The following is a 27,465-nucleotide window of genomic DNA, read 5'->3' on the forward strand; positions in this document are numbered from 1 at the left end:
TAATGGCTTCCAGTTCCATCCATGTTCCTGCAAAAGACATGATCTCGTTATGTTTATGACTGCATAGTATTTCACGCTGTTGAATTTTATCGAAAGCCTTTTCCGCATCTATTGAGATAGCCATGTGGTTTTGTCTCTAGTTCTGCTGTTAGGTGATTTCACTTTACTGAAAGCTCTCTTTCCCCCTTAGCACACAATTGAAAACCTGAAATAGACTCAGGTACAATATATTATAATCACTTTTTAAAAATTATCCTCAGTATACTAGCAATCCCTCCGACAGCTGTGGAGAAGGGCATTAACATTAAAGAGATTGTTTAGTCAAATAGCAATAGACGTGGAAGTGAAATGCTGTCAGAGCGGTGGATGCTGTTAAAGCTTCCCACAGGACATGGGCTCATCTGGCCTGCACTGTCAAGCTCAGCCTGACTCCGCATTGCTGGAGGACCAGCTTACGTTCTTCACACAGATGATGCATATTTTGCTTTCACCCTCACATTCTTTCAGCATAAACTGAAGGCAGCAGGTATATATGATATCTCAATTAAGTGTTTCCTTTCTTGTGGATAAGCAAGAAAGTATGAAAAGCAGTTTTTCTGCCTCTGGCTTCTGCTGAAGACTTCAAAGAGGCCAAAGCTGATGTGTGAATTTTTACAATGAAGGGGTGCAGCTTGTCTGCTCAATCAGGTTTCTTCAAAATCTGGTTGAGATAGGTTGGTGGATTGATTCAGAAAGAGTTTGGGGCCATGTACTTCACAGTGCGTGAAACGTGCTTGCCACTAATTAATACTCCGCATTTTTTTCCAATTCAAATAGGGTAAACAAAACAACACAAGGAAATAGTAGGAAACATTAATTCAAGGGCGATAAACTTCAGCTCTTTAATTCTAAACATTTTAATTAAACCTGAAAGGAGTTCAGATTATTTTTTAAATGTCCTTATGGGACCAGAGACAAAGGCATAGTGCCAGCCAAGCCATTAAAATTCACAATTTGGGAGGCCGAGGCGGGTGGATCACGAGATCAAGAGATCGAGACCCTCCTGGTCAACATGGTGAAACCCCGTCTCTACTAAACATACAAAAAACTAGCTGGGCATGGTGGCACGTGCCTGTAATCCCAGCTCCTCAGGAGGCTGAGGCAGGAGAATTGCCTGAACCCAGGAGGCAGAGGTTGCGGTGAGCTGAGATCGCGCCATTGCACTCCAGCCTGGGTAACAAGAGCGAAACTCCGTCTCAAAAAAAATTCACAATATGGATGTCCAGGTGTTTCACTTCATGACTCTCTCACGTGAAGAATAATTTAAGACAAGAGTTTACAGGTGAAAAGGATTTTTATACACATTTTCTTAGTAAAACCTCACAAAATTTCTGTGAGCCTTCTGTATTCAAATCACATGCTCTTTCATTCCATCCAAACCTAAGATTTATTTGTTTTGTTTTGCTCTTTAATGAAGTACAGTCAGCCCTTTGCATCCATGGAGTCCATATCTGTGGATTCAACCAAACGCAGGTCAAAAATATTCAGAAAAAGAAAAGATTCTGATGCTTAAGTCTATTATATAAAATGTCACAGTACTTGTAAATAACCTACATATATTCTAGAACAGACGTAAGCATCAGAGAAATTTGGAACATGAGGGGTGTCCTAGAAGCAGCCCCCCGAGGATATGGAGAGATCACTGTATTTTAGATACATAATCTCAGCTATGTTTCAAAGGAAACTACATGGCTAAGTTGAATTCCAAATGCATCTGGTCAGCAATTGTTAATTACCAAGAGATACATCAAATTTCTAACCTCAAGAAGCATATGATTTTCTGAGTAGACATGACATGAAAGAGAGTAATGGACAGTTATCAATAACATACACTTAATTTCAGAGTAATCATGAAAACAGTGGTCCAAATGATAAGACGAATATTGTCTATGGAAGCCAGACAGTACTTCTTGGAGGAAGTAGAATTTTATCTGGACCTCAAAAGGTAGGTAAGACTTGACTAAGAGTAGAAAAGTCATAAGGAAGCAGATGTTGCACAGATTGGGAGATACGTTCAGTTGAAGCCAAGAGTTCATGATAGTGGATAGAAGAAAGAAAGCTGGAAAATAGATGAAGATGCAGGCCTAGAAGCCTAAATAATTTATCCAACTGGGAGTCATCAAAGATCTTGGAGCAGTTAAATACCATGATGATAAAAACTGCATCTAAATATGGCAGCCAAGGGGAGAAAAAGAAATGAATATAACTTTTTGAATATGGATAATGAGAAAAATAATGTCAGTGACAGAAATAGAGATGTGAGACTGAGAAGTGTTTTCCCCATACCAAACTATGCATGTTTTCACTGGAGATTCTCTTCATCTTGGATTTAATTCATTGAAAGATGGTCTCCAAACTCCGACCTTAACCAAGTCCACTTAGCCCAGCTACACAATTGACATTCTCACTTGAATTTCTAAAGCACATAGCAATTTTAGTGACTAACTCTAACTAGTAACTAACCTTTGTCAGTTAAGGCCTAACAGAGGTCTTAACTCCCACCCCCTGCCAATTATTCTTTCCTGAATCTTCCTCATGTCAGTAATGTCAACAAAAACTCTCGGCTCCAGCTAAAAAAAACATATTCCACATCCGTTGACTTCTTTTCACTTCTACCATTTTCCCCCTTGGTCTAAGCCACTGTTATCTCTTGCTTTGATTATTATGAAAGTCTCTCAGTGGGTTTTTGCAGCTCTATTTGAGCTCTTCTATAATCTATACAAGAGTCGTCCTTTAAAAATATGAAATGGGTTTTTTAAAATCCCCATATCAAAATCTCCAGTAGTCTCCTCTTGCATTTAGAACAAATTTTTTTTTGTCATGGTCCATTAGGTTCTACGTGATTCATCCTATTCGTATCTATGCCTTCTCCCTCCTTCACCCCCGTCTGTCTATGCTCTTGACACACTGCCCTTCTAGAGTGTGCCTTGGACCCTGTTGATCCCTCATGCTGGTGTTCCCTTTCTCCAGGCTTTGCATAGCTGCTTCCTCTAGTCACTAAGATGTCACCTCAGATGTCACTAAGATGTCAGCTCAGATGTCACCTCCTCACTGACATTCGCTTTCAAGTAGCCCTTCTCCACTGCCCCCCCAACACACCTCCTATTACAACACTCTGTCTTACGTCATAGCATGCACCACTAATCGTATGTATTTGGTTATTTGATTTCCCTGCCTCTTTATCCCAATGCCATCCCTTGAGAAGGGATCTGGTCTGCACGATTTAGCCTTCTATGCCTTCAGTAGTGTCTAGCATACAGTCAGCTCTCATTAAATATTGGTTAAATGAGCAAACAAAATATCTCTTGTGTAAGTCAATATAATTCTGGCTATGAGGAATTCCCATTCTGTGCTAGTCTTGAGAATGTGAAAAAAACATGAGGGGAAATTAACATTTTTGAGCAAGCTTTGCTAGGGATCCAGGAGTTTCCCCCTCACAGTGGAAAACTTAAACCATAAAGGAAAATAAATGAAAGTTACATACTTGAAAATATTTGTGGACAGTTATGCATTCATTCCACAGACTCAGTAAGCCTGTAAACAAGCAGAAGTTCATTCCACATCTTAGCTGGTGTGCTGCTGCATTCTATAGAACGGGAAGAAAATGCAGCTTGTCTATCACAGCAGGACGGGTGGCTTGAGAGGCAGCAGGATTGATGTTTTCAAGTGTGACAGGCTGTCTCACCCTCAGCTCCCAGAGGACAGAGACCAAGGACCACATAACCACCAAAGCAAGTGTTCCGACCTCTGGAGGATTGACAGGCTCCAGGATGAGTAATGAGTCAGGCCCGGCAGATTATACAGTGCCCCTGAGATGAAGAAAAACAGAACAGGGATGGATGAGTGCCTGTGGGAAAAGCAGTATATCAGCTCTCACACAACCACCATGCCCTGCGTGACTGGCTTAAACAGAAATCTGGCAGCAAGAAAGGGAACTAAAGGAAGTAAAAAAAAAAAAAAAAAATAGCAGGCAGTCTCCTCCTTTTTCATTCTTTAACTTTCTGATCAAAGAATAAAATGCTGCTACCAGATGTAGCATGTGCTGGCATTAATTATCTCATTCTTCCATCATCAAGAAAGAATCGATTCATATCATCGTTAGCGTGAGACCACTTCAGAGAAAGCAGGATGTTGTAGCAATTAAGAGTTCAAGATCTGGATTCCACACAGACCTGGACCCAAATTATGGTTGTTATCATTTAGGGCCATGACACCTTTTACAGTGGGAACATTTTACTACTTCTACTTGGGGTTATGTAAGGAAAACAGAGACAGTTTATGTGAAATGTTTAATTTAGCACTTGGACCATAGAGCTCTCAATAAATACTAATAAAATATAAAATTACTATTTATTATCTAATCTATGTTTTTTTCTCCCCTGCCCCTCCCATAAAAACAGAGTAGTCTAAATAAACATAAATTTTCTGCACAAGAAGAATCTATCTGATGATGTTCTGAATTTGGAAGAAACTGAGGAGCTTTAAAAAGTAATTATTCTGAATTTAAAATATGTGTATTTAAACACCATTATCAAGCAGGAGCTACAGAATTTAATCATTAAGGGTAATCACCAAGTAGTTAAATAGTGCATGAATAACTAAAATTTTAGAATTAAAATAGAAATCTTTATTCTAATGCAATTTACTGTTGTTATTTTCTATTCACAAGTTTACCAAAAAGTAAGAAGCTGAATAATAGCTTTTGATAATAATAATGTAGATGAAATGGATTTTCTAATATAGTATTGTTGGAAGCATAGATATAAACTATTTGAAGGACAGTTCCTCAATGACTGCCAAACTCTTTAAAAACATGTCCTATTAGATCCAGTGATTCCATTTCTAGAAGTTCACCCTAAGAAAATAATAAAAGAGTTTCACAAAGAATGAGATACGAGTATCTGATTTTCGGATTATTTCTAACAATACCTGCTCCCACAAAAAAAAACAAAACAAAACATAATTGTTCATCTTTTGAGACTTGGCTAAATAAATGATGGTAAATATTTTATACACACTAACAATCATGTGTAGATGAACATTGACATTAAAATGGTTATGATGAGTTATTCGTTTAAAATTAAGTTATAAAACAATTTATAGTATAGTCTAATTTTTCTGAAAAATAATTTTTATGTATAGAACAGAAAAACATTTGAAAAGATATTCTACAAAATATCAACTCGTTATTATATGACTAAAGGATTTTAATTTACCTTTATTTTCTTTATACTTTGGTATTTTAAAAACATTTTATGCCGGGCGCGGCAGCTCACGCCTGTAATCCCAGCACTTTGGGAGGCTGAGGTGGGTGGATCACGAGGTCAAGAGATCGAGACCATCCTGGTCAACAAGGTGAAACCCCGTCTCTACTAAAAATACAAAACATTAGCTGGGCATGGTGGCGCGTGCCTGTAATCCCAGCTACTCAGGAGGCTGAGGCAGGAGAATTGCCTGAACCCAGGAGGCGGAGGTTGCGGTGAGCCGAGATCGCGCCATTGCACTCCAGCCTGGGTAACAAGAGGGAAACTCCGTCTCAAAAAAAAAAAAAAAAAAAACAAAAAAAAAAAACAACATTTTATGATGTCCAGTAATTTTCCACAATATTAAATACTATTTTAAAAACTGAATAAACTATGAAAAAAATATTTTACATAGAAGTAGTATCTAGGTCTTAACATTTATAACCTATAGGCCCTTTAAATTATATCAAGTCTCTTGGGAGGGTTCTGCGGATAAGTTAATATTTTCCTTAACTTAAAAACAAGGCAGCAGTTATTTGCTCTATGTATCACTGAGTAAAAAGAGGCTAAAACGGCATGATGATGACATTAAAAACTCACGTGCTAACATGGTCAATGGAATCATTTTTCCCTGGAGTACTACCAGGATTTGCTTGTAGCTAGCTTCTTGCTTTGTCTTATCAGGAAAATCAATGGTATACTCTTAAATTATTTTTTTTACCCATTATCACTTGACCAAAATATTGGCTTCACCAAATAACACATTAAACTATATGCTGCTTTAGCCCTGATTGTGTATGATGCTCCTTGCTTGTTTTCAGTATGTTTGTGAAGACAAGGCATCTAGTTTTCTGTGACCATTTCTCTTCCCATAACTGACAAAAATAAATACCAGTGTCCTGAAAGCATGCAAGTAGAAAGCATGACAGAACATTTTGAAAACCTACAGTTGTAATTACAAGGTATAATTCAAAATAAAAGGAGCAAGAAGCGACAGGGGAAATTGCAAATAAATATTTTTAAGACTCAATATCGAAAACTCTTCCCTTCCTTTTTTTAAACCAACAAGAGCTTTAAAAAGTGTTTATTGTTTCCCACTACAACTTACTTCATCACTAGCACCTAGAGCATGAAGGACACCTGCCTCTTGCCTGCAGTGAGGTTATAGCAGCCAATGAAAGAAAACTCAAATTTTGGCAATAAAAGATATGTTTTACTTGAGTTCTTTTTCTCCTTCCTTCCAAGTCAATGTGTATTTAGTTAATAATTTTGAAACCATTTTGGACCAGATAGAATAAGCTTTAAGCCAAATGGACAGCGTATTTCATGATATGTTTAGAATCAAGTCTATATTGCCAAAGCGAGAAAGAACTTTGGATAAATCTGAGTAGTACAGACAGCTCCTCTGAACTTTTAAGCAAAAAAGTTTCCTTGCCCGTCTAAAATTACCTGAATTATCAGAAATGGTTCATTTGCACATCTTTGTGTTTCAGGAAACCAACAGAATTTGTTTTTTAATACCTCCCATTTAGTGGGAATCTGTGGATCAAAATAATACATTGGAAAACATGGTGACACATAGTGGAAGAATCTTCACCACTCAAAACTACGGGAGTTCTCTCTCTGCAACAGGAAATACCAAGCAAGGTTTAAATGAATTCCAAGGCAATGCTTTAAAGCCAAAGCATAGTGGAAAATATGTAAGAGCTATTCAATAAGTACTTATTAATGTCTATCTATATTAATCATATAAAGCACATTGGCATATTATATTAATAAGCAGATAATCTGTACTACACACTTACCTCATGTTAGTCTTCATACTAAATGCTTTACTCCATTTCACCCTATATAATCTAGGGAGAGCTATATTACTATTATTATTATCTTTACTTACAGCAGAGAACATTTAGAGACTTTAGGAAGCTTACACAAGGTCAGATAGACCAGTACATGATTAGGCCAGGATTTGATCTCATAATAGGCTTTGAAATCCCAGTCTGATTTCAGAGCCTAACTTACGGTCACTATGCTGTAATTCTTATAGCAGTAGCAGGCATTGGGTGAAGTATAAAGAAGTTAAAGTCATGGCTCCAACTCCACAGAATCTCCTTTTCAGAATAAAGTGACGACCTAGAGAGAACGGACGGAGACGCGCACTGGTTCTCTTTGGGAAGGACCTGAATTTTCTGTATTCCTAAGGTTGGTTTGTTAATGATAGAAAATCCCAAGAAATTCCCCCCAAAATAAACTCTTAAAACAATAAGTGAGTTAAGCAAGATTATAAGCTAAAGGGTCAAAGTATCTAACCAAGTATATCTTATGTTCTATCAGTGAACCCTGAAATTCAACAACACCATTTACATTTCACTCCAGTGAAAATTATATACTTAAGTATACAATTAACAAGATATGCACAGGACGTATCAGGTTGGTGCAAAACTAGTTGTGGATTTTGCCATTGAAAGCAATTTTTTATGCTGAAAATTACAACATTCAGATGAAATAAATAAAAGACACAGAAACACATATTTTGTTCATGCATTGGAAGATTCATTTCTCCCAAATTGATATGCAGTTTTAACTCAATTATAACAAAAACTGGCCGGGCATCATGGCTCACACGTGTAATCCCAGCACTTTGGGAGGCTGAGGTGAGGAGATCACCTGAGGTCAGGAGTTCAAGACCTGCCTGGCTAACATAGTGAAACCCTGTCTCTACTAAATAATATCAAAAAACCAGCTGGGCGCGGTGGTGCACACCTGTAGCCCCAGCTCCTCGGGAGGCTGAGGCAGGAGAATTGCTTGAACCTGGGCGGCAGAGGTTGCAGTGAGCCAAGACTGCTCCATTGCACTCCAGCCTGGGCAACAGAGTGAGACTCCATCTAGAAAAATAAAAATAAAAATAAAACAAAAATGGAAAAATTCTAAACAAAGAAAAACCCTAACAAGTTTTTTGTAAATATAGACAAGATTATTATGAAATGTATATGAAATGGCTAAAGAATTAGAATAGTTGCAGTAATTTTGAAAAAGATAAATAATATGGATGGACTTACTCTACCCAATTTTAAGACATATTCAACACTTACAATAATCATGACTGTGAGTAACGTACAGGATAGATAGATAACTTGAGACAGAATAAAAAACCCAGAAATAGACTCATACACATATACCCAATTGACTTTTGCTAAATGTACTGAAGTATTTCAAGAAAGGAAAGACAATGTTTTAAAAAAACAGTTCCGGAGCAGTTGGGTGTCTCTAGGAAGAAAATAAACCCCAACCTAAGTCTCATACCTTATATAAAAATGAGCTTCAAATAGATCATGGCCATGAATGAAAACGTAAAATTACAGGCATTATAGAAAAACATAGAAGGAAATCTTTGGAATCTAAACGTAAACAAAGAGTTCTTAGAGTTGTTGCCAAAATCACACTTTATTTTAAAAAAACCACTGATAAACTGTACCTCACCAACGATCAAAACTTCTGTTCTCTGAAAAGCCTTGTAAAGAAGATAAAAAGATATACTAGAAACTGGGAGAAAATATTTGTAAACCACGTATCTGACAAATATCCATATTGACATATATAACCAACCCTCAAAACTAAACAGTAATAAACAAACAAACCAAAAATCCAGTTAGAACATGGGCAAAGGGTATAAGGACCCATTCGCTGAAGATGTAAAGATATACAGATGGAAAATAATCTCATGAAAAAATATGCGACTTCATTTGTCATTAAGGAAATACAAATTAAAGCCACAATGAGATATCACTACCTGCGTCTTAGAATGATGAAAGTAAGGGTGGTAACAATGCAAAATGCTGGCAAGGGAGAGAGAAAGTAGATCACTCATGTATTACTGGTGAGAATGTTAAATTGTCCAGCCACTATGAAAAAGTTTGACAGTTTCCTCTAAAATTAAAAATGCGCTTGCCATACAATCCATAATTTACACTTTTGGGAATTTATCCCATAGAAATAAAGACTCATGTACACCCAAAAGCCTCTACTGAATGTTTATCACAAATATATTTGTATTAACCCAAAACTGGAAATATCCTAGATGTTTCTTTAACAGGTAGATGCTTAAACAAATTGTGTTACAACCGTAGCACAGAATACTCAGAAGAAGAAAAAAGTCGAGGCGGCAGGGGTGGCAGGGGGGACGCTATGGACACACATGACATCTCAATGAATCTCCAGAAAACTAAACCAAGTGAAAAAAATCAGGTCCAGAAGGTTATGTACCGCATGACTCCATTCATATAACATTTTACAATGACAACACAGTAGAAATGAAGAACAAATTATTATAATTATTTGTCAGGGATTAAGGAGATGAAGAGGGAAGAGGGAAGTGAATGTGGCTATTAAAAGCAACGTGAGGGGCCGGGTGCGGCGGGTCACGCCTGTAATCCCAGCACTTTGGGAGGCCAAGGCAGGCGGATCACGAGGTCAAGAGATCGAGACCATCCTGGCCAACATGGTGAAACCCCGTCTCTACTAAAAATACAAAAATTAGCTGAGCATGGTGGCGCATGCCTGTAATCTCAGCTACTATGGAGGCTGAGGCAGGAGAATTGCTTGAACCCAGGAGATGGAGGTTGCAGTGAGCTGAGATCGCACCACTGCACTCCAGCCTGGCACCTGGCGACAGAGCAAGACTCTGTCTCAAATAAATAAATAAATAAATAAGCAACATGAGGAATCCCTATTGTGATGTAAATGTTCTGTATTTCTATTCTATCAATTTCAGTATTCTGGTTGTGATATTACACTACAGTATTGCAAGATGTTAGCATTGGGGAAACTGGATAGAGGGTAGACGGAATTTCTCTGTGTCATTTATTACAACTGCACAGGATTCTGTAATTATCTCAACATTAACAGTTTAAAAATAATGGAATAATTATTTTTAAAAGGAAGGAGTACAGCCTTGGATTTAGAAGATACAGGTTCTTGTCCAGTAACACCACTCAGAAACCATATGACCTTGGGTAAGTCACATCAACTTTCACAACCAAAGATTTCTAATGTGTAAAATGTGTGGATTAGATAAGTTGATTTCTGAATTTGTGTTCCAGTTTTACACTTCTTCCGTGGGATTTTATTTCCTAGAAAAGAGTATTTCCATAAAATACCCTTTTCTCCACACAACTGAAATGAAGTACATGGGAAATACGTTAAATCCAGGAAAACAGTCATACCCAAGTGAAAAGTCATAGCCAAGTCTAAACAGTCATACCCAAGTGTACAAGGTCTTTACAGACCGATCTGTTTGCTTATTAATGGAAAAAATCTCTTAAAAGTGTCTTCAACCCTGCACAATACAGTATTTTCCCAAAATATGAGATCTGAGAGACTGGTTTAAAATTAAAATATAAACCTCTACCTTTTCAGCCCATCAGAGAACTAAAGAAATATTTCCTTTCTAGCTATTTTTGATGTTTTCAGAAAGCCAAACTTTTCCCATGCCCTATTTCTCAGGGAGGAGGAATAACCCACATATGTGTGGCAGGTCCTTTAATTCACTTTAGCTTCAGCAATATTGGGTTTGGCTTCGTTGTTAGAACTAACATGTTTACATGACATTTGGGGCACACTTCTTCTGGTCGCCTGTCTGTCACCAGCTGATGGACTCCAAGACAGTCTGGATATGAATCCATTCTTCCTGGAAGTTAGTCTGTAATATATTACCTTCACATGCAGTTCTTTTATAAGTCATTTTCTTTGTTAAAAATCTACAAAATATCTTGAAAAAACTTTAAAGAAGTAGAATTATTATTTAAATACCATATGGCTCTTCAATTCACAAACAGTTATTATTCTGAGTCCAAATTACATAGGCACTCTTATATACGAAAAACAATAGCATGATGAAATTCCATGTATATAATGCATACCTAGTGATATATACATAAAACTATGGACTAGATGAGGAAATGGACACTCCTGTTATTCCAACCAATTATGAAAACCATCCTACATGTTTAAATGTAAAGCTGGGGCCCATGGGCTGCCTTTAGGAAAAAAAAGTTAAGGGAATTGAGGGACGATGTGAAGATTTTTGAAAATTGTCGTACTTGAATTCTTTCCAGAAGTTCAAAAGGTATGCAGGGTTACAGCCTGCATACAGTCGTTATGGCATTTATTTATTATAAAATTTTTGGAACCTGCCATGTATCATGTAACGTCTAGGTGCTAAGGAGAGACACAAATAGGCAACAACCTTACCATAGAGCACGAAATTCTACGACAGAGGTGAGAACGACACTGCTATAGGAGGACAGGAAAGAATCTAACCCAACCTTGAGAAGAGTTTTCACATACAGGGTTTTGATTTTCAATCTCAGACTCCCATGTGCACAGCGACACCCTCTTTTTCATGCTGTGAATACCAAATGAGTTCAAAGGTTTCTTTTTTTTTTTTTTAGACGGAGTTTCGCTCTTGTTACCCAGGCTGGAGTGCAATGGCGCCATCTCGGCTCACCGCAACCTCCGCCTCCTGGGTTCAGGCAATTCTCCTGCCTCAGCCTCCTGAGTAGCTGCGATTACAGGCACGCGCCACCATGCCCAGCTACCTTTTTGTATTTTTAGTAGAGACAGGGTTTCACCATGTTGACCAGGATGGTCTCGATCTCTTGACCTTGTGATCCACCCGCCTCGGCCTCCCAAAGTGCTGGGATTACAGGCTTGAGCCACCGTGCCCGGCCTCAAAGGTTTCTAATACCTGGGTTACGGATACATCCAGAAGTCTTCTGCAAACAACTAACAACTCAAATTCAGACTACCTGGTGCTGAACAGCCCAGCTCACTTGTCAATATAGCTTATGTGACCTTCACTTCTCATGACAGAGTGGAGGTAAAAATAGACCTACCACCATCATTCTCAGCAAACTGACGCAAGAGCAGAAAATCAAACACCGCATGTTCTCACTCATAGGCGGGTGTTGAACAATAAGAACATGTGGACACAGGGAGGGGAACACCACACACTGGGGTCTGTTGGGGGGAAATAGGGGAGGGACAGCGGGAGATGGGGAGTTGGTGGGAGGGATAGCATGGGGAGAAATGCCAGATACAGGTGATGGGGAGGGAGGCAGCAAATCACACTGCCACGTGTGTACCTATGCAATAATCTTGCATGTTCTTCACATGTACCCCAAAACCTAAAATGCAATAAAAAAAGAGAAAAGAAACAAAAATAAATAAATAAATGACAACAACAAAATAGACCTACCACCAAATGGTGGTCTATATAATATGTATTACAGGCTCAGCAGAAGTCTGGCCCCACAGGCTTCTCTGTGGGATGTTCACCTACATAACTTCACTTCTCCTCCTAGTAATTCTGGCTTTGCGAGTTTTTCCTTCCTTCTCTAATAAACTAGGCCAATAGCTTCACAGAATTTATTCTGAACCCTGTTACATGACAAATGAAAACTCAACTGTACTCCTTTGCAAAACAGGCTTCCTGGGTGATGTTGAAATGGAAACCATATGATCGCCTGTCAAAGGTTTTTCCCCAAACTTTTCTGGCACGAGGGAGTAGGCTCGTTGGACTGAAACTGAGAATTCTCATGGACACAATGACCTTAGGTTCCCCATGTAAACTGAACTCCCCCCACTCCAGACTGCTGGACGCTGTTAGTGTCTGGTTTGTCTGATTTGATTATGAACCCCATGGGCAAGACCTTTGTCTAATTCTACGTTCTCCACAGCACTAGCCCATTGTTGGCACCATCCAATGCCAAAGGGTACTCAACCTCTGTTCACTAATAATAGGATTGACTTCTGAACTCAACATGATGAGGTGTCTGTCATCTTTATGCCAGTGTTCTTTCTGATGTGTATTTCTTATTTGTGTCTGGAGAGCAAGCTTCATGTGTCTGATTCACCCCTGGGCTGATCTTCTTTTCAGGAAATGTAGGCATGAAGTTGAGATTTTTTTCAACCACAAGTTTTGGGAACACAGACTGCTGAAATATGCCTGGTTACATGAAGGGGGAATGTTTTTGAAAGCATCGCTTTTTTTTTAGCCGTCATGAGGAACTTTGTGAGCCAAGGATACAGACTGGTTAGCAGATGTGACCATAAAACCAGCAGGTCTCTTCAATGCAAATATTTCATTTTAGTTTCTCCATTCCTAAGGAAAACAGTCAGCTTTTTGTCCAATTGACAAGTCTTTATCATTGTATTTCCTTGATTGTACTTTTTCTTTGCCCTAGTACTGAATTATTCATCAAAATTTCCTCATGTTATATGAGCCATTGTTTGATCTTTGTAGTCATAAATCAGATGTTACATATGAAATTTTACAGCACAAATATAACAAAGGATTTTTCTGTGCGATTCCATCTTAATTCAACTGAAGGTGGAAAATGTCTTCCTAAAAAGCAGACGCTACGTTATATGGGGTTTTCTCTTGTAATTGGCCTTTAGTGTAAGGTTTTACACTAACCTGGCTAGGAGTTGGGCTGTGTGTAATGTTTTCTGCACTTGTAAATACCAGAGGCTTCAAATCCCTCCATTGCCCTCATCTCCCTGTTTGTTCGGTGGTTGGTTTCCCTAGGAACTCCTCAGAGAGAGTCGGTGCCTTGTGTCTCTTTCAGCTCTATTTCTTTGTTCTGCTGTGTTCCATTGGTGTGTTGGGGCAGGAGGCAAGGAGCATTCTCTAATTTTATAATTAAATCTCAGTCTTTGCATCTGTGCCACTCAGCCTTAGCAAGTATTTCTTAGCTTTACTCCCCACTTACATGAAAAAAGGTGGCTAGAAACAGCTAGAGTGGAGTAGATACTCTGCTCAGGATTGGGAAAAGACTCTAATCATATCTTTTACCCTGAAGGGTGAGCCTTTGCGTGGTGATTGCTTTGCGTGAGTCACATTTTCCCCTTTGTGCCAAAGCTATGGGGGATCTTTCTTGACTCTAGCATAAGAATCAGGTGGAGTTCCTGAAGGTAAAGCCGAGGAAAAGTGTGGAGCCTCCTAACGCTGTATTCCTTAGGAGTTTCTCATCCTATGCTCGTCCACACTCAGCATGTACAATTCATCAAGTTTACCATTTAAGTGTTGCTATAAACTTATGGCTGGGACTTCTGCTCAGGGTAAGCAGATGGTGGTAGTAACTCTGAATGTGCCTGGTTTGGAGGTGGCAGTTTCACACGTGACTGCAGGCCTCTGTTGGGCCTGAGAAATGTTACGGTTTTCAATATATTTAACTTTTACCTTATAATGACAGGAGTGAAAACTTCCAAGTTCTTGACATGTTGGAGCTGAACCATTATATGATTTTTCACAGGTTAATAAATTTGATAATGGGGTTGAAGTAGAACTGTAAATAATTGGGCTAAAGTTTATTTAAAAATGTCTTGAAAACCAATTTCCAATGATGAAGTTAAGTAGACAGGGCAATTGAAATGTATAGCAAAGCTTAACAGGGCTCCCATTGGCCAAATTTGGACAATTTGTACATTATAAGCGGAATAAATCATAATACATTGAACAAAAAAGAAATCCACTAGTTCTTAATGATACCCCGAAATAGTATTTTCAAGTGTTGGACAGGAAGTGAATAAAGAACTCTTTTTTATAGAAACACAACTAATCAATATGGAAGAAGTGATGAAATTAGAAAACCATTCGCTGACACTGTAGTAATGATTGATTTAGGCAATACGAATTCATGGATGACAAAACTATCAGGGTTAGACTCGTAGGAGAGCAAGATATTTGCACAGTCTCAAAGTATTATCCCACAGATCAGATTACTTGTTAATCACAGAAAGAAAAGAGAATCTTTACAATGAAGAAATTCAGCAGACCTGCCATAACCAAGTTATCACACTAAATTCTCCAAACTGGGATACACTGACATCGTGTACTTAGGGCAGACGGTTCTACGAAGGACACAGCAACATATGTGCATTAGTCCTGCCATAAATGTTTCACCTGAATTTAATTATGAGAAAATACTCCTTTTAGGGGATAGTGTGTAAAACCATGGTTTGCACTTCTTGAAAATATTAATATCATGAATTTTTTTTTAAAGCTGGGAACTACCTTAGATTACAGGAGGATAGAGTGACTTGAAAGCTAAGTGCAACGCATGATTCTTTATTGGATGCTGAAAGGAGGGGCATGAAGGAAGGATTTCACTGGGCCAACTCTGGAAATTCACATAGGTACTGGGTTTAGATAATTGCATTTTATCAATGTTAATTGTTTTAGTGATAATTATATTGTGGTTTGTGGGAGAATGTTCTCCTTCAAGGAGAGAAATGTTGAAGGATTTGGCAATGAGTGTCATGATGTCTGCAATTAACTCCCAAAGAGCTGAATGTTAACAATTTGAAAGTCTAATTGAAGGGCCTTCATTGCAACTTTTCTATAGACTTGATACTTTCAAAATTCAAACAAAGGAGCAGTAAATAAAATGCATGATGGTAGTAATAATCACTATAAAATCAAATGCTTTATCATATGGGTGTGAGACATCATTCAGAGAAAAAGTTAAGCTTACCTTTGATGGACAAACACATTAGAAAAATTTTAACATGCTGTGTGTGAGTTAATAATTTCTGCAAACGAATTCGATCCCAGTCGCAGTAAAATAATCAGCCAACTACACAGAAACATAAAGAATACAGTATACAGTCCAAAAATTCTTACAAAAGACATGGAATTTACAAGGCCTTTGGTATGCAGTGGTAGGAAATTAGAAGTAAAGTTTTGGATGCAATAAACTCACATATATTTTATTTATTCCTGTACAAACATGAAATGTCAAAAATATCAATAACAAATATAAATAATTGCAATAAAATGTCCTTTAATTAGGCACTTTGCACAAACCTGCTTTCTTCAAAAGGCTGCCTTTTCCCTGTACTGGTTCCTTTGACAACATGTGAAGTAATGGGAACATACACCTAGTCTTGGCTCTGAAGTTTTCCCTAAATAGGGCATTTTTAACGATGCTTTCTCTCCTGCAAGTGATGGTAAAGTGATTAAAACTATGGCAAAATTCAACATAAAGGTCAGACTGAGTCTTGCCAACTGCTAGACACTTCGGTAGCCTGTGGCTGAGTGATGTATGAATCCTTCCACATCACCTCCTCTAGGCGTGGATTTTGCCAAGCCACAGGGAAAAGTTAGTCAGCGTGTTCACAGACACGGGGAGAAAGTAATAAGGGGCAGGGGAGTTCACTCTCTTATCTATCTAGGGTGAAAGTCCTTCTGTGCTGAGACATGCTTTATAAGTTGCTTCGTTCCAATTAGTGTCATTTACAAGCCATCTTACTTAATCAGCAGCAAATGCCACAGTCAGCACTGCAGCGTCGCTGCCCTTACAGGATACAATAATTAACTCACCTGCAAACGAATTCTTTTTTCTTTTTTTTCTTTTTTCTTTTCTTTTCTTTTTTTTTTTTTTTTTTTTTGAGACGGAGTTTTGCTCTCGTTACCCAGGCTGGAGTGCAATGGCGCGATCTCGGCTCACCGCAACCTCCGCCTCCTGGGCTCAGGCAATTCTCCTGCCTCAGCCTCCTGAGTAGCTGGGATTACAGGCACGCGCCACCATGCCCAGCTAATTTTTAGTATTTTTAATAGAGACAGGGTTTCACCATGTTGACCAGGATGGTCTCGATCTCTTGACCTCGTGATCCACCCGCCTCGGCCTCCCAAAGTGCTGGGATGACAGGCGTGAGCCACCGCGCCCAGCCTGCAAATGAATTCTTGCCTTCTTCTTCCCCGCCAAACTCCAAGAACAAGGAGTCCGTTTTCACAGGGCTGGGTCACAGCAGGTCAAAGGGACAATGGCTTTCCAGGAAGAAGAAGGGGCACCCAGCGGGGGCTGCAGGGCTCGGCCCCTCCAAGGGCTGTTCTTTCTTGCATGCTCCTGGATGCTGGAAAGTAGGGAGTGAATGAGGAGGGTGGGGATGGGCAGAAGCTCATCAGAGCTCCGGTCTCTACCTCTTCGGGGCTTCCATTCTCCTTCCCAGTCGCGTTTTCTCCTGGAGCAGGAGGAGGATTTCCGCATCCCAGAATCTGCAGACGAAAAGGACCTGAGGCTGGCTGCAGGAAGCGCTAAGGCCCCAGGTATTTTCATTCCGTTTCTGCCCCAGCACGGAAACTGCTGATCTGGACGGAGTTACAGCACCTGGACACCAAACAGCATCGCGGGTTTGAGACGTTTCTGATGCTACTTGCTGTGTCTTAAAGCCCTAGGACAAAGCTTGGACTTTGCAGTTGACCTTTTGAAGGTTAAACCCCAGTTTGACTCTTCTTTTGTTTGTTTGGTGGGGTTTGAAGTAATGTAACTCTCAGACTCTCAGCGTCTTCTGTTAAAAAAAAAAAAAAAAAAAAAATTAAAAAACAGGTGGAGATGAAGTATAGATACTATGAGCTGCCCCTTAGGTTAGTATGAGGATTAAATGAGAGCACGTCTTAATGGTTCAGCAGCAAGGGCTCAGGGAATGATGACTGGCCACGCACTTGAACCACTGAGGACGGGCAGGGAGCACCGTCTTCCTTTCGAATCTCTTCTTGGAGCTAAAGTGTGGATTACCAAGCCTGTGACATTCAGTCTGTTCTGGGTTCCTGGAATGTTAACATGAGCACATCATGAACACTGGGCCTATTTCTTGTCCTGCTTCTTCCAAAATTAGCTTGCATATCCCAGACTCCCTTTCCCCCAACCTTCTTTAGAGTCTTGGGGTTTTATGCAGCGTGTCCCATGCAAGCGTCTTTAGGACTTCACTCTCCTAAGTGTGAACCTACCTCATAGTTTCCCCACGGTCTGTTTGAGCACACCACCTGTTACTCCTGTAAACCAGTCAGTCCTCTGAGGGTAAGCTCACTCCTCTTGCCTTATTCTATTCAAGAGATATTTTAGTAAAAAGGGATGATAGCCTGGTGCTGATTGAGTGAGCTGTCTTGGAATTTTATTGTTTTAGAACACTTAAAAATAAAAATAATTTGAAAGTATTTTTGATATTTGAAATAAAATACCAAACCGTCTTTAAACATGAGGGATATTCTTTGAGTGAAATTGTGGAAGGTTTTCTAGTTTCTCTAACTTAAAAAAAGGCAGAATCCTAGATTTAAAATAGAAAAAAAAAATATGAACCATGACTCACTATAACTTGCAGATTCATCATTTCTCATTTTCCACTCCTAACCCTCCCTAACTGTAAATGGTGGCATTATAGTTGACTCTATAATATTCTTTGAAATCCTCAGACTTTTTTTAAAAAGTTCTTTGTGTAAGCAGATTATTAGTCCTTGTCAAGAAATACAATTATTTTATAGCTTTCTGAAAATATGTTTCCATCATGCACACTTGGGCGCACAGTTTGGAAAATTCAAATTAAATTTCCCAGTATTTGGTTCATTACAGAGTCCCTGCTAACTGCCTTAGGAAAATTGACTTTTCAATACCTTATCATGGTTGTCACATTCTGAAGCTGTGAGTTTCACCTTACTAAAATCCATTAGTTTTCTAAAACTATAGGTTTTACAATTAGTGAAATCATAGCGTTTCTTTTATGTAGAGTTTCTTGTCACGATGTGGTAACTTTAAGTGGTATTTGAGAGGCCCATGATTGCCTTTTTCTCATCAGGTTTAAATGTATCCCTGTTTTAATGACTTTTTCTGATATATTTATTATGTCAAACCCCTGCACATGATAGTATCCTCCCTTTACTTTATACCAACATGCCCAGTTTCTTCATCCCCAAAATATTATTCAACATAAAAGCAGATGCTTTCCTTCATAACCTATAACTGAATTTTATCGTCTTGGGTACAAAAATTAGAAACACAAAGTCTCTGACACCTCTTACTAATTTCTTTTCCACCGACCCCAACAACCAAAAAAATGCATAAAAATTTAGATTTTCTTTCCAATTGCTGAATAACTCAAACTTCAGTTTTTGTTTGCTTCTTTCTCTCTTTTTAATTGTTTAGTAAGACTCTCTCAAAGGGTATTTGTTATAAAGGTGTCTTTGAAGGTAAAATCAAACCTCTATTATTAGGACTGTATATTAACTCATTCCACAAGATCTTATAAGCCCATGAGTTTCATCATTTATCCTGAGTTTGCTCCCAAGACTGTGTGTTAATGCAAAGAAGAAAAGAGTCCAATCTCTTTTTTTTTTCTTCCCTATAGTACATACTCAGGTTTCAAAGCAAGATGTCACACTAGAAATAAAATAAATGCAGGGAATTCTCCTCTTAGCAATGCTTTTCAGAGACAAAGACCAAATAAATAGTAGCAGAGGTGGAAAGAGTGTGACAAGAGCTTTCACATTACTGGGCAGTCCAAACAGAAAGATGGTCACGTTGTGAACTCTGCTGTATTGAGATTCTGGTAGAAATCTGCATGGAGAACATACCTTGGACTGACACCCTTGGGAGAGGCCTCCCTTAAATTCTTCACAGCTGGACTCTGGAGACAGCCACATGGTCTGCATTCGAAGGACATGAAAGGAGAGGGAACCACCGAGCTGATTTCTGGGGGAGCTGGCTCCCAACCCAAGTATGGAAATTACAGCCAAGACCCTGATTATCTGTCACTTTTTCCTTGTAATTTTGAATCAGTAATCGTATTTCTCTGAGAGCAGATGTGCATAAAATTATTGCCAGTCAATTTTACTCAATCTTTAATCATAATTTGCTTAAACTTTCTACATTAAGGATATTTCAGTTAAACCTCTGCTGATATTACACAAACAATTCAACAGTACTAAGCGCCCTGATTAATTTCCAAATCTTGGTCCCTTAGGAGTTGAATGAGTTTCTCTTTTCTTTATTCTTGTAGCATAAAGAACAAGATATACTTTTTAAGGGAGCCTTTTCTTTCTAATAAATACTTGCATCATCTCTAAATAAAAAATTTGAATGGGTTTCTCTTTTCTTTATTCTTGTAGCATAAAGAGCAAGACATACTTTTTAAGGGAGACTTTTCTTTCTAATAAATACTTGCATCATCTCAAAATAAAAAATTTATATCTCCTATTCCCTTAAACAATTGCTCAGATGATTGCATTCATGATTATTATATATCTCCCCTGACTTCATTACTCTCTAAACTTCTCAAGACTAGTGAACATGTTCTTTATTATAAGCCATAAGAGCCTAGAAATGTGTTCAACATTTGGTTGATAATTTATCTTTAGGTCTGTTGGCTGTTGAATGGCTACCTGTGGCAAAAAAAAAATCACTTTTCTACTCTCAGTGCATTATGAAAGATTGTACTTATTTTAATCCAAGACATTAATTATTAGAATATTTAGTATTTGTAATATAGAAATTAATTAACTTTATTAACTACCACAGTTTGATTTTATTATAAGAAAATTGTTGTTTTCTCACCATCTATTTTCATGTTTTTAGGCTACTTTTGGTTTCAGTGTCTAATTGCTCTCTTTTATGTCTCCTTTGCAGCCTTGGCTACCTTACTAAAGTCCTACAAGTATATACATGCCTTATCTGCCAGCTGTACAGAAATGTTCTTCAGAGTGATACAATTTACTGAGCATTGCTATAATATAAATTCGAATTGATGGTTAAAGATGGAATAACAACAAAAAAGACCTTTCACACCTTGCCATGCTCAGGAATTTCAATATGATTAGAAGAACACAGGAATTGAAATGTACTAACTTGCATGCTTTCCAACAAATTGAATATTCTACTCTGTATCAGCCCCCGGGGCTATCATTCTGATACCTTCTCACCAGAACTAAACTACAAATCCAATAATAATAATGATAATAAAATCTTAGCTAAGTAGGTAAGATTGCTGAGAGCTCTGGCACTATGTTTATTTATGACTGGGCAAGAATTCTCTACAATGGAAGAATGAAAATGACATAATAAATCCACCTTGTGCTTATAAAGAGGTGAGTTAATGGGAAAAAAAAGGAGTATATCTCTAATAACATAAAATAGTGTTTTTAGCTTAAATCTGGTAACTTTATTCTCATTTTCTCCCCTCCACCAGACACACATTTTAATGTCATTCAGAAATGTGCCCATTCTTGTTATATCCCGCAATTGTCTAGTGTTCCATTAGTCCATTGTGATTGTTTTTTGACTAGACCAAAACTTAATGGGTTAAATCTTATATATACAAATTGTTAGATAATCTCTATCTGTACATTCCACGAGTGTCTCAAACTTAATTCATTGTCTTCCTGCCCATGTCAATTGCCAAGTGGCTAAACTCAGAATTTCAGAAATGTTACCTCTTCACATACAGTCAACAAGTTCTATGGATTTCACTTTGATGCTATAATTTGATTCCATTATCTCCTTTTTACTCACACCCCCACTTCTCTCCCAACAAATTGATTGTTTCATCTCCAGTCTTTTTAGTTTTCATGTATTTTTCATCTTGCCACCAGAGTTTTCTTCCTAGAGGACAAATCTAATCAAACTATTTTTCTGTTCAAAAACCTCTAACAGCTTCCTTATACATACAGGATAAATTTTAAAAATTGTTAACGTGAAATTAAGACCTGTCTTATGACTGACTTCAGTTTACCTCTGGGTTGTTTTAAATGAGACTTAGTATCCTAATGTGATGAAGATGCAGGTTTTTTATTTTAAAAGCCCTAAGTTTAAACTCTGACTCCAACATTTTCGAGCTAAGGGAACTTGGAAATGGTTCTTAACGTTTGCAATCTATTTCTTTACATATTTAAAATGGAAAGAAAAATGCCTACCTTACGTATTTTTTTTTGTGAGAATTAAATTAGATAAGCTATAGGAAGGTATATAATAAATACTCAATATATAGTAATCATTATTATTTTTAACTTTTGACTTTTTTGATCTATTCCTATCACCCCCAACCTTGGAGCTATCCTATACCTGAGGTAGCAAATAGATTTCATTACCCAAGCCAAATTGTTGAAGAGGTGATGTTTGTTTCTTGAGCCCTGCACTAAGAGAGCTTCTGAGGCATATCAGAGTCAGCAGGAAACAATGTCGAAAGAGATTCACAGGATCTGCCATTGGGCAAAGAAAAAGGTGTTAGCTGCATTAAAACTGTGTACTACATTGTAGCTAATTTGGAATACATGTGGTCCCTCGTATCTCCTGCCTTCATAAATTTATTTTCTGCAGTCGGGCGCGGTGGCTCACGCCTGTAATCCCAGCACTTTGGGAGGCCAAGGCGGGTGGATCACAAGGTCAAGAGATCGAGACCATCCTGGTCAACATGGTGAAACCCCGTCTCTACTAAGACCCATATCAAATGTACCCCTTGTTATAAACCTGCACTTCGTGTGTACTACTAACTGCAGCTTATGTCACTGCTGTAGTTCTTCTTGCAGCTTGAGTTCAATTATAACTCTCTGTAATACATTTCAGGTTTCTGCATCTTGAAGGTGAAGACTACCACTGCTCATTTACCTTTGTTTGCCCGGGTGCACCAAGGGCAGTGCTTGCAAAGGACCAGTAGTGGCAACAACCAAAACTTATGAAGCCTTATCTGTGTGCCAGGCCTTGCTGTAAGTAGTTCTCATACATATGAACTCACTTACCCCTCACGGCACCTCCAGGAGTTACATGACCCTATTTACAAAGGAGGAGAATGAGAGACAGAAGATTAAATAACTTTTCCCGGGTCACAAAAGCAGTGACTAGTAGCAGCCTGTCTTCGCAATCACTACGCTCGCACACCTTCTTAAGGTATGTATTATGTGTTTATGGAATTAAAGTTTTGTAAATTTTTTTATCTGCATTGAAAATACGTCTTGATGTTATTCTCTCCATTTAAATGTTTGATTTGTAGACAAAATGCATGGCCAGTTACATTGCAAATGCCCCCTCTAAATGTGTATGTGAGAAATGCCACACTGTAAACACAAAGGGATGTTGAGTGCAGATGTTGCAACAGGGGCTGTGTTTGCTGAAATTCAGTATCACCTATATTACATGTGTGTTTCAGTTCAAGTTATTAATAGTGTTTTATTTCATGTTGAATTTTTTTCTTAAAATAAAAATATTTTTCAAAAATCTCTAAAATACTTTACAGGCACAAATTTAATGTCAAAAATTTCTACTGTGAGATCATTGGAACCTGGCCAGAGACGCAACCAAACTAAGAAGTGAAATGGTGCTCATGTCAGTGCCAAGTTAAGCCACCTGAAACCAGGGATGTCTTCATCTTAATCAAGGATGCATATCCACACGCAGAAACCTGAAGGAGCAAAGATGTCATATTTAACCTGGACTTTGCAATGCTCCCTTTCCTGATATGGGTATTTTCTTCTACTTATGGGCTAAGTCTCATGCCTTGGGAGTCTCCCGTCTCCTCACAGGAGTTTAGGCCTTTGCACTTTCCCCCCTCCAAAATTGAATAACCAAAGCAATAGGTCTAGGTGGGACATTGGCGTGTTCCTCTGGTTCTCTTAAGTGAACCGTGATGGTCTGCTAAAGAGCTGTATAACAACAGAGCCAGAGGTATTCCTGAACATAGGATGGAGTGAGATTATAAACTTGTCTTAGTAGAAAGACTCAGCCAGAGTCTCATGCTATCTAGCAAACTAGACTTTTGCTTAGAGTCCCAATGCAAGCCTTCAGGAGACTCTCAGGCATATTAGATTAGAGAGCACGCTAATGAACACATCTTAGTTTAACATTACAGTCACATATACCTCGATGACAACTGGAGTTTCCTATAGCATATATGTATGCCCTCAGTTTCCTTCTTTATTCAATACATGTTAATATTTCCCTTTTTAAAATGCCCTGCATTCGAAGGGCACCTGTAGTCCTAAATATCCAACTAAAATAATCATGAATTTTCAGCAAATAATGAAATACTGACCTATTTAAATGAATTTGCATTTATGTAAATTGACTCATACGTATTTCTTCTGCCCTTGAGGTAAAAAACAGTCACCCTGTAAGGTCTCCATGCACAAGGGTTCTGGGGGCAGCCCTGACATGCGGTAGCGAGTCTCATGCACTCTCTCTCCTCCAGTCACAGATTCTTTTCTTTGACCTATTACAGAAGTGTTGGATGTCTCTGCCTTCTATAGCGCACTGACTCAGTAGGAAACAACTGCATAAGCTGAAATAAATTTGGCCCGATCTGGGAAGTGCTAGCACTGTTTTTCCACCTTAAAAAAATATTTCATAACAAGACTTCTAAGTAACTGTCGGCTCCCAGTCACTATCTTTCATCTAACTCTCTTTCCATCTCAGCATGATCCGAAGAAGCACTTGAAAAATCTTGTGATTTAAAACAAAAATAGACACTTTGAAGAATTCTTACAATTGGAGAACTCTCTGTTCTTGGGGGCTCGGGCTGCACGTTTCCAGCTATTATCTCGTGTGTTCACATGGTCTTTTCTGTCAGAAAAAGAGTAAGTGCATATAAGAAGTATGGGTGGAGTGGAAGCTCAGCATTTGTGTTTACAGTCCCAGACTCCTATGCATTGCTGGAAATTAGTCTAGAACTTCAGGTGGTCACATCATATGAATTCACTGATCGGATATAATCCTAGTCATTCTAAAGCTCCTCTCTTGTGTATGATTACCTGGTGATATTTTTTCGAGAGATTAATAAATGTTAATGACCTCAAAAGAGAGTTGTTTCCAAATGAAAATTATACTCCTTCAGAAATAGCCAACTGCTATCTTGGAGAATTTTTATAAGATTGCTAATTTGAAGAAAGATTTTGATTCAGGTAATAAAAGGAAGAGGGATCCTAATAACCTGTCTCTAAGGACCAGAGTATACTTAATTAATTAGTATAGTCTATGAAGCAAATAAACTAAAAGAGATCTGCTTTTTTCTTTTTATTTCTCCTTTCTTTTTTTTTAAGTTTAAATTTTTTTATTGCATTTTAGGTTTTGGGGTACACGTGAAGAACATGCAAGATTGTTGCATAGGCACACACGTGGCAGTGTGATTTGCTGCCTTCCTTCCCCTCAGCTATATCTGTCGTTTCTCCCCATGCTATCTCTCCCCACCTCTCCATCCCCCATCCCTCCCCCATTTCCCTCCAACAGACCCCAGTGTGTGATGCTCCCCTCCCTGTGTCTATGTGTTCTTACTGTTCAACACCCACCTATGAGTGAGAACATGGGGTGTTTGATTTTCTGTTTTTGTGTCAGTTTGTTGAGAATGATGGTTTCCAGGTGCATCCATGTCCCTACAAAGGACACAAACTCATCATTTTTATGGTTGCACAGTATTTCATGGTGTGTATGTGCCACATTTTCCCTGTCCAGTCTATCATCAATGGGCATTTGGGTTGGTTTCAAGTCTTTGCTATTGTAAACAGTGCTGCAATGAACATATGTGTACATGTGTCTTTATAATAGCATGATTTATAAAGTACTGATGGGAAATATTGTAAATATTTAGTATTTATTGAATAAATGGATGTGCTATGACCTAAATGTTTGTTTCCAAAAAACTTGTATGTTGAAACATTAACTCCCCACAGTGATGATATTAAGAGATGGAGCCCAATAGGGGGTAGTTAGGTCATGAGGGTGGAGTCCTTATGAATGGAATTTGGGCTGCTTTAAAAGAGGCCTAAGGGAGTTTGTTTGACCCTTTCACCAGTGGGGATGCAACATGAAGGCACCATCTATGCTAAATGGCCTCTCAGAAGACACAATATTTGCTGGTGTCTTAATCTTGAAATTTGCAGCCTCCAGTACTGTAAGAAATACATGTTTCTTATTCCTAAGCCAGCCAGTTTATGGTATTTTTCTTACATCAGCCCAAGAAGATTACTATGGTCTAAGTGTGTCCTCCAAAATTCATATATTGAGACTTAGTGAGCAATGTGACAGTATTAAGAGGTAGAACCTTTAAGAGGTGATTAAGTCATGAGAGCAGAGCTTATGGGATTAGGGTCCCTATAAAAGGACTTCAGGGAATTGCTTTGTTTTCTTCCCTCCCTTCTGCCATGCAAAAACATCTAAAAGGTCCCCATCTATGAGGAATGGTCCTTCACCAGACACTAATCCTGCCAGTGCCTTGATTTTGGATTTCTCAGCCTCTGGAACTATGAGAAAATAAATTGTTATTATTTATATATTATGCAGTCTTAGGTATTTTGTTATAGCAGCACAAATGCACAAAGACAGTTACTAATACAGAATGAATTTATATGCTTCGATTTCAGTACAATCTACGTGGTCATGTTAACATTTATTCCTGTTGTACGTGGTTCTCATTGATTGATTTATTCAGTCGGTAAAATGAATAAAATAACACTTCCAAATATTGTGTATTTTGGTTCATATTACTTGCCTCAATTTGAATATTAAGGTAGCTTGTGGTAAAGGTGGTTATGATTGTCCTTAGTGTGTTTCCCAAATTATTTTGAATTCTAAGCACTTGGTAAATGTGTACCTCCCAGCTCCCTTGAGATAGGTGGTGTGGTCTGATTTGCTTTGGCAATGGAATATAAACAGAGATGGCATGTGTGGAGGCTAAAGGGCTAGTGTATGACTTGCCATACTTTCTCTCTTCCTTCACCTTGATATTTTGCCATGTTCTAGATACTGGCTGTTTCATCAGCCATGCCTAGGAGTGAAAAGAAGTCATATTGGAGCCCCTGGTCAATCTTCTGTAAATACAAAGGAATTTTTAATTGCAGTATAAACTAACTCATCCTGACTGATAATCAAAGAAAGAGTGTTTCTGGAATAAAGGAATGATCAGTAACACTAAATGCTGAAGAGCAGTTAATAACTGTAGGACTGAAGAAAGCCTATTGTATTTGGCTACAATGAAACCATTTTAAAGCTTTTTTCATTTTAATGAGAATAGTTTCTATAGAGTGATAAGCGTGAAACCAGACTACATAAGGTTGAGGAGTGAGAAGTCAGGAAGTAAAAAGAGTGACTGTAGAAAATTCAAGAAGTTTGTCTGCACAAGTGATCAGAACATTGAGTTGGTACTTGGAGAGAAATGTAAAATTCAGAAATGTGATTTTTCCTTGAGGACAGAGACTTGAAGCTGTTAAAATGTTGATAAGTAGGGGCGCTAGAGAGTGAGGGAAGGAAAAAAGAGCAAATAAAAAGAACGAAGGCCTTGAGGAAGCAGAAAAGGATGGATCCCAGTGACCAGGCAGAGGCATTAGTCAAAAAAAAAAAAAAAAAAAAAGGGGGCCGGGCGCGGTGGCTCACGC

The 27,465-nt window shown here is 38.4% G+C and overlaps 1 long non-coding RNA gene across 1 annotated transcript in view; it reads right to left on the reverse strand.

Annotated features, from left to right (window-relative positions):
- Positions 1-15,189: 15,189 nt before the first annotated feature.
- LOC141585312 (uncharacterized) overlaps positions 15,190-27,465 on the reverse strand; it is a 400,044-nt gene continuing 387,768 nt past the window's right edge. The window contains exon 6 of the long non-coding RNA XR_012518694.1: positions 15,190-17,633. This is a non-coding gene — a long non-coding RNA (uncharacterized LOC141585312). The remainder of the gene's footprint in view (positions 17,634-27,465) is intronic.

This window comes from Saimiri boliviensis, chromosome 8 (genome assembly GCF_048565385.1).
Source record: "Saimiri boliviensis isolate mSaiBol1 chromosome 8, mSaiBol1.pri, whole genome shotgun sequence".
Taxonomy (NCBI): Eukaryota; Metazoa; Chordata; class Mammalia; order Primates; family Cebidae; genus Saimiri; species Saimiri boliviensis.